Here is a 12,512-nt window from a genome sequence, read left to right as displayed (position 1 = left end):
ATAGATTGGGAAATACTGCAGACACAAGTTTGTTATAACTGTGAGCTGTATTGACAGGGTCTGTAAATTATAGTAATGCAGTGGAAGTGCTGTGGTCTGTCCAACTCCATGTTGCTTATTGGTGATTAGCTTATTTTGTAAGAGATAGTGGAGAAATTGTTGATGCATACATCTTTCAAGGATTTTAGGGAGGAGAGACAGGATGGTTATGGGATGGAAATGTGTAACATCAGTGGAATTACCCCCTTTATGTAAGGGGATAATATGCCCCATTTTCCACAAGTTAGGGATACAGGATTCTGTTATTGATTTATTAATGAGAATGCTGATTGGGTATGCTATTGCATCTGCAGCTAGATTTAGGTATTCCGGGGAAAGGTTGTCGGCTGAGGAGGAACAAGTTTTTAGTTTATGTAAAAGATTTTTTATGAGAGTTATAGAAACTGGTTGAAAGGTAAAGAGGGTGGAGTTGTCTGTATGTGTATTGGAGAGGTTGCAGGTAGGTGAATATTGTGAAGGAAATGTGCAATGGTCTAAGGTAGGGGAAGATGACCGCATGGAAGGGGGTGTGTTAGGTGAGTTTGAGGCTAAGTTGGCTATGCATTCTATGTATGCTATATATAAAGCATGGAGTGCATAGCACATTTGAATAGGTTATAAGTACATATATGGAACTATCAAGCTTAAAATGAGTGGCCTTCAAATAGCTTAATGCCACTTGTAGAGATTTTCTATTTTCCTGTTACTCACTAAGGTTAATTTTGAAGGAGATAATTACAGTGCATAGTTTTAATAAGATAGTTTATTCAGTAGGCATGATAGGTTCTATATCATGTGGTTTTTAGCACTGGATCACTCAGTTTCATATTTTTAAGCAAAAAGTAGTCCATCATTGCCTGAGTACCATGCATTGGTCCCCTTGAGTAAACTACATGCCACAAATAAACAGTTAATGCTTTTAAAATAGCATGTTTTCTAAACAGTTAATGCTTTTAAAATAGCGTGTTTTCTAACTCTAATAGCATGCTTGTCTGTAATCTCTGGACTTTTCAAGCTGCACCAGATGTTTAGTGAAAAATGTGCAGTATGCCATTTCATAATTGTAAAGAGAACATGCCTGAATAGTGTATAGGGAAATTATATTCCATGGGTAACTAGACGTTCCATTTTGTGCTATATGGGGCACCCATAAACCTTTCTAAACAAAGCAATAGAGAAATAATTAACTTTAATGTTAGCTTTAACCTGCATGTTTCATCTGGACAACCCCATAAGCCTTTAAGCCTAGAAATTGTCTTATATTGATCAAGCCTCCCATTTATATATCCTTGCACCTAAACAGTTTGACTACAAAATATCACCATTATTTACTGATTCTGTGTTACAGAAAATGTAGCTCTTGCCTATACCTGACTATTCTTAACCATTATTTGTAATGACCTTTGTAAACTGTATACCTAAGTAATCATACTGCTGTACTTTCCTGCTTGGGTGGTGACAGCAAAGGGTCTCTGGGCCAGTTTGCTACCCTGTTAAATAAGTGAATAACCAAATAAATAAAATCGATTGAGAATATTTTGATTAAATATAAGCTTTTTTACCCATAATATTCTCAAAATGTTTTTTTTAATTGTTTGCTGTTCTTTAGATTTTCTGTCTGTCCATCCATTTTTAATTAACTTCTGTTTATTTCTACTTAAATGTAAGATAATAAATGGTTTTAATATATAATACAAGGTTATTATCATTACAAGTGTGAGCCTTTGTCAGCTGGTCATATAGGAAGAAACATCAACTGGAGATGCCAATATTTTGCCTACAATGCAGTCATTTCTCTGTTTTATAATTTAGAGTTATTTTAGTAATATCTACGGTGCAATTTCTTAACTAGCTGGTCACACTGTACATCAGTATCTGTTGTATTTAACAGTCTTTTTGGCAAATATCTGCATAACAAGTGAAGGCTACCTATCATAATCTTTGCACTGAATAAAATAAGTCATAGCATAACTCATTATACTTAGCTCAAACACTCCTTTATTTCTAACCCTGTACCTTTGTCTCTAACTTATCATCTCCAGCACTCCAGAAAATAATTCTACCTTATTCTACAAAAAGAAACTTAAGAACCTTTGTCTCTAACTTATCATCTCCAGCACTCCAGAAAATAATTCTACCTTATTCTACAAAAAGAAACTTAAGATCTAGCACCCAAAACCTCCTAGATGTCATCAAACATAATAACATAATAATGATGCTGGGAAGTCTCTCTTCAGCTACTCTATTTTTAAGGCTTGGAATTCCCTACCTAGCCACCTGACTTTCATTAGCACCACACAATTTGAAAAGCTCCTCAAAACACACTACATGAACAACTGGCTATGCTCCTGTGCCTCCCCAGGGTAAACAACTACTTAACAATCTATTCTCCATCTTAATCCGATAGGCCTTTACAAAATCCTGCACTATCTACAGAACTAACCCTTCTGTTTTCTTGTATTGATCAACAAATCTCTACTTTATTTTCACCCTTTTGTCATTAAATTCGCTAAAAATGTCCTTTTCTATTTTTCAGCTTCACAGTGCTCAGTACTCTGTTATGCTCCTTCACCCCTTTTACCTAGTAACAACATGAATACCTACATCTCACACTCCCACAATGAGTGTAGCATATCATGTAACCCATTTAAAGTAATCATATGAGTGATTCCTCTTCTAAGTGTGATTTCTATAGTAGTCCCATCAATATTGTTCTTAAGACTGTATATTGTTTTACTATGTACTGCATGCTATTATGATTTGTGCAATTCTTCCTGACTGATGTGTATTATCTGGAGCTGTTTTACTATGTTATAACTTGATATTCACTGATTCTGTTTTGTTTATTTCTTACTGACTGTTGTATGTATTTAATCTGGAGCTTTTCTCCCCGGGCCTCCACTGAAAATGGACCTGTGTCCAATTGGACTTTCCCGGTAAAGAAATGTAAAATAAATAGATAATTAAACACAAACACTTTCATACACCACTATTCTTCTGAATTGCAAACCTGTATATCTCATACGTCTACTAAAGTTACACAGCCACCTATCTCAAATCTATTTCTTCTCCCACTTCCATCCTATCTCAATTCTCTCATTTTTTTCATTTCCAGCCTATATGCCAATTTACAACTCTATACTTAAAATAAGCAGTTCTGCCTCACTCAGCTAGGATTATAATACATTTTAGTACATTTCCTTACTGTGATACTTCTAATACTCCCTACCCAGTTAGCCTCTTACCACCTCTGACTTTACAGCAACTTTCTATCAACCACAGGCACTCCTGCCTTTATCCAACAAGTCAAAAATTTACCACCCAAGTATCGCCATATTTGAAAAGCCAGGTCCAAAAAAAATTACATGCAAGTGGGTCCCATATAATATCTGCTTCCTTACATTTCTGCAGCAGTGTGGGGATATTCATCAAAACCATGGCCCATTACATCCACACCAAAGTACCCTTCCCAATTAAAATCCAGGCACACCTATTAATATACATCAACCTAAAAATTCCATGGCCTTTTCAATGTTAACCTTAGAAGTATTACAAACAAACTACAAGACTTTTATGCTTGGATTTCCCACTATTCTCCAGACATAGTAACAGCTACTGAAAGCTGGCTCAAAAAAAGAAATCAAAGATGAGCAGATATTACCACCAGGTTATAACTTATGCAAATTAGACAGAACAAAGAAAAAAGCAGGTGGAGTAACCATCTTATACAAGAACTCACTCAACCTTTGTGAATCCCTACCCCCCAAAGAACACCATCAATCTAAAATCTTGAAATTCTTATATCTCAGCTAAAACTTAATAAGTACAGGTCAATTTTATAACAGGAATTTATATGTCCCCTAGTAATAATACAGACAAAGCTGAGGAATTCTTCTCCTGGGTGTCAGCAAACACTACACATGAAACCGTAATTATGGCTGATCTAAACATTGAATGGGCAGCCACTGACAATAAACCCACCAACAATACTATAGATTTATATGGTTTTACCAAACTAATCACCTCCCCAACTAGGTATAATAAACACAGTGACAGCAAATGTACCAGTGACTGGAGTTTCACTAACACACTGGATAAGATCATCACCTCTCCATCTTTGCCATATGTGACGACCCCTCTCTGGGACAGTAATCAAGGAGCCTGAATCCTCTCCACTGACACTGGATAGGGACATGCATGTGGAATACAAATGAGTACCCTCAATATTTCCAGATTCAGACCCCTCTGCATCATGCACAATTTCCCTTAAGAGCATACAGGGCACACACTCAACTTCCTTTCCCCAGGTCCCTAATAAGGCTCCCCACTGGTACTGTGAAACCAGTGCTTTCTGTCCCTACCCCAAGTAGCTAACACACACACTCTTTGAGATTTCATTTTCACACACACACACACACACACACACACACACACACACACACATGGGAAAGGCTGGCACAGATTATCTGTTCTACCAACTTTGCCCAGACTATAAGGTAGATGCCCTGCCACCAGTAAGTTACTTTAAGGCTCTTAAAAGGGCATCCAATTATGTTGAGTGAAGTTAATATTAATACAAATGGTAATGTTGACCAAACCACAAGGTTTTCAGGAGTGGCCAGAGTCATCACCAAGTAGATATGTGCAAATACTCTCAAAGCTTAAATATTTTCTAAAAAAAGACCAGCCATAATGAAAAGTTTAAATATATTGATTAATAAATAATGAAAGAACAAGAAAATACTAAATGTATACTTACAGTAAATTGCAGAGTTCAAATCAGAGGAAATATTGAAAATAACATTGATGGACAGACATACAAATAAAAAAAACAATCTCGAAACTAAGCTTCACTATTTTCCTGACTGAATCTAGAATTACTATTCCCTAATAACTTACTTGATAGAGCAAGGCACAATGAAATACGTGATCAGTCTTTCTAGTCAGGTTCCCCAAAACAGAATACTCAATACTCTGAGATTGTTCCCTGTAAAATATAATACTCAAGATGGCTTGCAGAATGACCTCATCTGGTTACCTGACTCTAGGTTTTCACAGTATTCCCCTTTGAAGTTGAGACAGGAATTTAGCATAGATGGCTACAATCTTCTTTCTTCTTCTTCTTCTTTTGGCTGCTCCCATTAAGGGTTGCCACAGCAGATCAACGGTTTCCATTTCTTCCTGTCCTCTGCATCTTGCTTTGTCACACCAACCACCTGCATGTCCTCCCTCACCACATCCATAAACCTTATCTTAGGCCTTCCTCTTTTCCTGTTTCCTGGCAGCTTCATCCTTAGCATCTTTTTCCCAATATACTCTGCATCGCTCCTCAGAACATGTCCAAACCAATGTAATCTTGCTTCTCTGGCTATGTCTCCAAACCTTCCAACCTGGGCTGACCCTCTAATATAGTTATTCCTAATCCAGTCCATCCTCGTCACACCCAGTGCAAACCTTAACATCTTCAACTCTGCGACGTCAAGCTCTAAATCCTGCCTTTTTGTCAGTGCCACTGTCTCCAACCCATATAACATAGCTGGTCTTACTACCCTCTTGTAGACCTTCCCTTTCACTCTTACTGGTACTAGTCTGTCACAAATCCCTCCTGACACTCTTCTCCACCCACTCCATCCTGCCTGTACTATCTTCTTCACCTCTCTTCCACACTCACCATTACTCTGAACTGTTGATCCCAAGTACTTAAACTCATCCACCTTCACCACCTCTACTCCCTGCATTCTCACCATTCCTCTATCCTCACTCTCATTCACACACATATATTCTGTCTTAGTCCTGCTGACTTTCATTCCTCTTCTCTCTAGTGCATATCTCCACTTTTCCAGGGTCTCCTCCACCTGTTCCCTACTCTCACTACAGATCACAATGCAATCTGCAAACATCACAGTCCACGGGGACTCCTGTCTAATCTCGTCTGTCAACCTGTCCATCACCATTGCAAATAAGGAAGGGCTCAGAGCTGATCCGTGATGTAATCCCACCTCCACCTTAAACGCATCAGTCACTCCCGCCACAGACCTCACCGCTGTCACACTACCCTTGTACATATCCTGTACCACTCTTAATACTTCTCGGACACTCCCAACTTCCTCATACAATACCACAACTCCTCTCTAGGCACCCTGTCATATGCTTTCTCTAAATCCACAAAGACACAATGCAACTCCTTCTGACCTTCTCTTTACTTCTCCATCAACAATCTCAGAGCAAACACCACATCTGTAGTGCTCTTTCCTGGCATGAAGCCATACTGCTGATCACTAATCATCACCTCCCTTCTTAACCTAACTTCCACTACTCTTTCACATAACTTCATGCTGTGACTGATCAGTTTAATCCCTCTGTAGTTACTACAGCTCTGCACATCACCCTTATTCTTAAAAATCGGTGCCAAAACACTTTTTCTCCATTCCTCAGGCATCCTCTCACTTTCCAAGATTTCATTAAACAATCTAGTTAAAAACTCCACTGCCATTTCACCTAAACACCTCCATGCTTCCACAGGTATATCATCTGGGCCAACAGCCTTTCCGTTCTTCATCCTCTTCATAGCTATCCTTACTTCCTCCTTGCTAATCCACTGCACTTCATGATTCACTATCCACACATCATCCAACCTTCTCTCCCCCTCATTCTCTTCATTCATCAACCCCTCAAAGTACTCTTTCCATCTGCTCAACACACTCTCCTCGCTTGTGAGTACGTTTCCTTCATTATCTTTTATCATCCTTACCTGCTGCACATCTTTACTAGCACAGACGTCTACAATATGCATCTAAATGTTTATGGCAGTACCTGGAGCTTCCCCACTTTTTACTGAGCTAATGAACAAAGGCTTCTTCCAGACCCAATGTCTCTGGTCCTATTCAGCACCATGGGATGACGTTTTAATGGTATGACAGCTCATTTACAATTCCCTTATTTTTCTTAAAGTAAGCTAGCTGGTTAACCTCTGTTGTCCCAGTATCCTTTGTTAAAACATATACATTTAATTCAGTTACAATAATACATGTACATTTCTTTTCATTCTAGCAGAGTGCACTGTTGAAACATTTTAACACAAGCAAACCTCACAAATACATGTTCAGTACAAGCATCTGTGCAAATCACTTTGATATACAAATGACATATAATTATCTACAAAATTTCGGCTAGCTGTGCTAGCACAAGTCATACGTCCACTGCACTACTTCTCCTGGCATGGTTGACAGTAGCTCCTACCGTCACTCCATAAAAGGTAGAAACAGCACTCAGAAACAGCACCACAACAACCATGTGTACAATATATCCTACCTCTCAAGCCCTAAGTGCAAGAAATCTGTATGGGGTCAAGAATAATGGGGAGACAAGGGCCCAGGGGTTGGGACAGATTTTAAATGTTTCTCTTACAAACTCAGAAAGTTGCTAAAATAACAGGTCTTCTGTTAGCATACATTTTCTGAAGGATATTAAATCTGAGACTCAAACGTATGCCATTATTCAGTTACTTCAGTCCTAAGAGATTTGTCAGCGAACTGCATATTTTTTGTGAAACAGACCAAAAATATGAAGTAAACATCTGGACATTCTGTAAAAGTCTTGACAGTTACAACGTGTGTCCTACCAAGAAGACAGATTCATTTCAGATCTAAAATCTGTTAACTGGAAAATATTACATTTAGAAGAAGCTGCCTCACTATTTAACACAACTTTTCTAAACATATTAAACATATATGTACCATTTAGAGCTAAAAGAGTTAAACTAAATCCAGCCCCCTCTGGCTAACTAGACAAGCTCAAGAATTTATGAACCTGAGAGCTAAAGGCTGAAATACCTGGAACCTCAACAAAATGGAGCTAACTTATAAGAATACAAATGACTCAGTGTCAAACAAAAAAGATTAAATCTAAGAAATCATATTATACAAAACAGCAAGCCACAAATTAAAACAACCCCAAACACTTCTGTCATCAGTAAATCAGCTACCCAGCCCTGATCACAATACCACACAAACTAACACTGTAAACCTTTTGTATGAGCATCGCCACCCAATTCAACCCCCACTTCATTGAATGATTCTGCAAGGAAAAGGCAACTAGATGAAATGTCTTTCACTCATATATTATCATGTAGATAACATACATACATACATATATATGTTTAGATATGGCTGCACTAGATGTGATTGAAAGTTTTGTTGTCGAGACACAGAATATTAATCAAGAAAGACTGAATGACAAAGCTTCAACTGCAATGGGCTGAGAAAAATATTAAAGCATATTCAGGAATTTATGCATTTATGCTGTGTTGTACACTGATATTTTTTATTGATATTTTATTAATCAAAAACATTCAATGCTTGCTTACAGAATCATATATACATATATGTCTATTGTATATATATATATATATATATATATATATATATATATATATATATATATATATATATATATATATATATATATGTGTGTGTGTGTGTGTGTCTGTGTAGGTATATGTGTGTGCATGACCATTCACTGAAAATTCAACAAATCTGCAACCAATCAAAAGAAAAAATATTTTAAAACATGTCTTTTGCAGTGGGGCAAGCTTCCGTGCACCCCCACACCCCCTGGTAATTAGATGTACCGACTCTGAAATTGCACTACACTGGGGAAAAGGCAAATTCCCCAATCCCCACTGTACCTTGAGCTCAAACAGAATTAGCTGATTTTTAGTCAGCTGTACCAGCTTTTTTACCCATCTGAGAAGTTGTCTTTCAACAATATGCAATTATGTAGATTATATATATATATATATATATATATATATATATATATATATATATATATATATGGGTCTACTTTGTTTTGTTGAATCTTATTTCACTGAATTTCATTTCACCCCAACCACTTCTCTGAAAACACAAATGACTGAAAACTCATTTCACTAAATCTCATTTCATTGAACTGCAGTTAGTGTATATGGTACTGTGTAGAGTACTGCAAGGCAAGTAAAAGGTATATGCCCTTTTCCCCACTGTAGTGCGATCCTGGAGTTAGTATATATAGTTAGACAATAGACATGTATAGTTGCAATACCAATGACTAACTCTCTCCAGAAGACAATGTGTACTCAAACTAAGTAGTGGGCTACGCCCCCCACACCCCCCCAATGTGGGGCCTGTGCCCTCCCAACCGAAGTAATTATGGGACTTTGTAACCTTGAGTATAAATTTATCGGATGATCTAAGAGTCCTGGGGTTTTATTTAGTTGCACTAGGTTGGAGAGCGCAGGGCAGTCTTCAGCTTTGTGGATAATACAGTGGGCAGTGGTGAGCTGATTGAGCAATAACAGATTGGGAAATTCAAGCCAGTGTCATTTTTGAAGAGCAAGACAATTATGGGTCCTGTTGGGTATATTAGCAGAAAATGTTGCTATTTTGTTATAGCAAGAATCAAGTAGATGTAAATCAGACTTGTGAAGGTTAGAGAAAAGTTGAGAACAGTAGATAAGAGTAGATAGGAGGTGGGATCTGGCTGTAGCTAGTCTGGCATTTTCAATTAGGTAAGGTTTGGCCCTATATAGAGCACCAAGTTTGATGTGAACTTTCTTTATTGTGAGTGATATGTGTTTATTGAATGTTAGGTTGTTGTCTATCGTGACACCAAGTAGTTTTGTTTGGTTAGCTGCTTTTATTATAGTGCCATTAGTGGAGTAGATGGAGAGAGGAGGTGGTTTTGCTTTGTTTTTACTGTTAGACAAGACCATTAATTTTGTTTTGTTTGGGATTAGGATGAGTTGAAGATCATTTAGATAATTTTAAATATCTAGAAATGACTTTTGCAGTTTATCTTGGAGTTCTTGGGGTGTGGGAGCAGAGCAAATAGGAGTAGCGTTGTCAGCATATTGAATAATAGAAGCAGATTTAGTGGCAGTGTTTAGACTATTTGTGAATATAATAAAAAGGAGAGGGCCAAGGATGGAACGCTCAGGAACCTCAACAAAAACTGAGAGGAGTGTGGAGAGTTTATTATCCCATTTAGTTGCCTGTTGTCAATTAGTAAGGTAGCTAAAGAACCAGTTTAGAGGTGTAGAGTTGAGGCTGAAGGAGGCTAGAGTGTTGAGTAGTAGTTGGTGGGATACCGTATCAAAAGCTTTGGACATATCAAGGAATATAGTAGAGACTAGTTGTCTATTGTTTTTGAGGAGGTTGATGTAGTTAGTAAAACTTATGAGGGCTGTGGATGTACTGTGTTTTGGACAGAAACCGTGCTGTGAACTAGACAAGAGGTTATTTGCAGTGAGGTGGTCTATGAGCTGCTTATGGATACATTTCTGTAAGATTTTGGCTAGGGGTGAGAGAATGGCAATGGGCCAATAATTAGAGAGATCTGCTAAATGGAAAATATCCCACATCTTACCCCAACATAAAGGCAGTAAATCTACTGATCTCTCTAATCACATACCATTAGCCATCATATTCCTTTTATGAAAACTATTTCAGAAATGTGTCCAATCACAATTACTTAACTACATCAGAGAAATAACTTGCTATCACCTAATCAGCATGCTTTTTGACAGCCTCAGTCCCCTCCTCAACTTTGTAGCATCCGTAACCCAGACCAGGAACAGTGAAAATGTAGTATCTGAATAATTATGCAATTTCTCCAAAGCATTTGACACTGGCTCCCACAAAAAACATTAATATACAAACTGTTCTCCCTAGGCCTACAGTCAGCAGCTCATGGTTGGTTTGACAGGTACATAACCAGTAGACAACAGGCTGTCAAATGGCAAAACATTTCCCCTTATAGTAATGCTGTACCCAAACACTTCAAGACAAACATATAACCGTCTTATGGTGCGGTGTTAAAAAGTCACTCCCAAGACCATAAAGGCCTTCTAGGCAACTTCCTATAAATACTTGCACTATAACCAAACCTCAGCAATGCAGTAACACCTATTAAATGCCACATATAGCTTCTTCCACCACCACCACCACCACCTCAAGTGTCACCAGAGTGGTTTGGCCATACCTTACAGATTATTAGAGCAGTCCATACACCGTGATAACATACTTGTTATAGGTGATTGCACAGTAAAGGACACCAATGTTGAATTCACAAGGCTGTGCAAAGGCAGAGCAACATTCTGCTGTCTTTCAGGTACTAGAATTCTCCATATTTCTAAGGCTTTCAAGTGCCCTTACTCCAAGTATGAATATGAAACTGGTCAAGGGTCGTGTAGGTATGAATGAGTTGTGAAGCATCCACTAAGCTTATATGAAGAAGGACATGATGGAGCTCTCGGAAGTCTATCTCTAAAGCTGTAATGAAACTAATCTTGAGCAGAAGCCCACCTTTGTCAAGAATTATGTCACAATATAAGCAAATAACGAATGACTTTTGGATTAGTTGTTGGTGTGATTTTGATGGGCTCCTGTGTGCGTGTCATCCTGATGTGAGATGGAAGTTATCCTGGATGGCTAGTGTTTCCCCCTGTTCAATAGGTTTTTTAAGTGCCATTGAGGCATGTTGTTAAAGATATATCCCTGGTGTCTAGTGGTCCCCCAATATTGCAGGATTTGCTTGTTAGTCTACGAGAGTATGCGGGTATGACAGTTCCCCCACAGCTCTCCCACTGGATCGCATTCAGATACATACTCACCCATATGCACACACACACAGCTCTCTCACTGGATCACACTCACATATACCTTTTGCAGGAAGTCCAGATTTTTGCCTCATTATTTTGGTCTCTGCCTCATAAAATTTTTGGCTTTCTGGCTAATCATTAAGGATTAATCTCAGAAAATAATGACATACATTTCATTTTCAGAGGTCATTCCTTTCAGAAAATTCATGCTAATGCAAAACCTGATAGTCTATCAGCTTTCTAACTTTATCAGAACAACATTTAAAAATTGTCCCCATTTTAGGACTTTGTCTGCCCATTATTTATGCCTTTATCCATATTTCCTGTGGTAAGAGGTTGAGAGGTATGCACTCAAAAAGAAAAATCTGTGGTATCCCTCGAAGTCACTGCCTTGCTCCAAATAACCTGCTTAGATATAAATCATTTTATGTCTTTAATGTTTTTCATTATACTCAACTAGGATCACTTGTTTGTGTGTTACAGTAAAGGATATTCCATTTTTACCTCAACTGTGGACTACTTCTATTTTATTATTTTGTAGTACTTATGTACTTACGCATTTTTACAGTTCGATTTTTATTAGTGAAGTAGGTGCATTCAAGGATTGAACTTTACACCCTCCACACTGTGAAGTTTCTGCTTAGTTTAGAAGTATGCACTCACATACATACACCCACAAGCACCTTCACACACACACACACACACACACACACACGCCTGCCTGCGCACGCTGCACACATACACATGCACACGCACCTACACTATCCCTTTACCTAACCTCTCTATTGTGACCTCCCAGCTACATAACACTCATACATGTTACCTCATACATACA

The 12,512-nt window shown here is 38.1% G+C and overlaps 1 protein-coding gene across 2 annotated transcripts in view; it reads left to right on the top strand.

Moving 5' to 3' along the window:
- SH3TC1 (SH3 domain and tetratricopeptide repeats 1) overlaps positions 1–12,512 on the top strand; it is a 773,464-nt gene that overhangs the window by 471,159 nt on the left and 289,793 nt on the right. The window lies entirely within an intron of this gene.

This window comes from Protopterus annectens, chromosome 2.part1, assembly GCF_019279795.1.
Source record: "Protopterus annectens isolate FY-2018-M chromosome 2.part1, PAN1.0, whole genome shotgun sequence".
NCBI lineage: Eukaryota > Metazoa > Chordata > Ceratodontiformes > Protopteridae > Protopterus > Protopterus annectens.
This window is presented reverse-complemented; position numbering and strand designations above follow the sequence as displayed.